The 1,207-nt window shown below is 34.8% G+C and overlaps 1 pseudogene; it reads right to left on the bottom strand.

Moving 5' to 3' along the window:
* Nucleotides 1–344: 344 nt before the first annotated feature.
* On the bottom strand, nt 345–463 carry LOC145416151 (5S ribosomal RNA; annotated as a pseudogene).
* Nucleotides 464–1,207: the final 744 nt, after the last annotated feature.

Genomic DNA, 1,207 nt, shown 5'->3' with positions numbered 1-1,207 from the left:
TGTCTGATTTACACAACCTCTTCCCTTCCTAAAACCTCCCTGTTCTTCTCCAGCTAATTCCTCTATTCTTTCTCTAACTCTGTCAATAAGTATCCTACCATACACTTTTCCTATTATACTAAGAAGACAAATGCTCCTATGATTACCACACTACTACTACTACTACTACGATATCCAAGAACAACGACAACAACATTAATAATAATAGAAATAATAATAATTCATTCATTCCATTCATTCATTGCCAGACGCCACGTATCCCGGACGGGGTGGCCAAGGGCTTAGAGTTAATTGTTTTACAGGGAGGGGCACTAATCCTCCACCAACCCCACTTGACGTAGGGATGCCAACAGCATCTGGTGTTCCCAGGCGGTCACCCATCCAAGTACTAACCAGACCCAACGTTGCTTAACTTCGCTGATCGAACGGGAAGCGGTGTACTCAACGTATAATAATAATAATAATAATAATAATAATAATAATAATAATAATAATAATAATAATAATAATAATAATAATAATAATAATAATAATAATAATAATAATAAGAATAATAATAATAATAATAATAACAATAATAATAATAATAATAATAATAATAATAATAATAATAATAATAATAATAATAATAATAATAATAATAATCTCTTGAATAAGTCTATAAGTAAGGAAAGCATAAATTGGGAATCCATATTCATTTTTTCACCTAATTTCGTTTCTTTCTATATATTTTTTTTTTTCTGTGCCAATCTCACTCGACTTTGATCAATCTTTATGAGAGGTTCTTCGCTGCGGTGGTGTGTTGCAATTAAATCCTAAACTGGGTTACGTAGATCTATCACTTCATTATCTATCGTTCTGTCTATTTCTCTTTCTGTCTGTGTCTCTGTCTATATGTACCCTATCATTCTGTCTGTCTTACTGTCTATCCATCTATCTATTGCCTACCTGTCTGCCTTTCTGTCTACCTTTATGTCAGTCTGTCTGCCTACCTGTCTGTCTATCGACGTATCTGCCTATCTGTCTGTCTGTCTGTTTATATGTCTGTCTGTCTGTCTGTCTGTCTGTCTGTCTGTCTCTCTCTCTCTCTCTCTCTCTCTTTCTCTCTCTGTTTGTCTGTCTATCTGTCTGTCTGTCTGTCTGTCTGTCTGTCTCTCTCTCTCTCTCTCTCTCTCTCTCTCTCTCTCTCTCTCATATATTCTTACCT

Source organism: Coenobita brevimanus, chromosome 104, assembly GCF_032717465.1.
Source record: "Coenobita brevimanus isolate Jiangsu-jjx chromosome 104, ASM3271746v2, whole genome shotgun sequence".
Lineage (NCBI taxonomy): Eukaryota > Metazoa > Arthropoda > Malacostraca > Decapoda > Coenobitidae > Coenobita > Coenobita brevimanus.
This window is presented reverse-complemented; position numbering and strand designations above follow the sequence as displayed.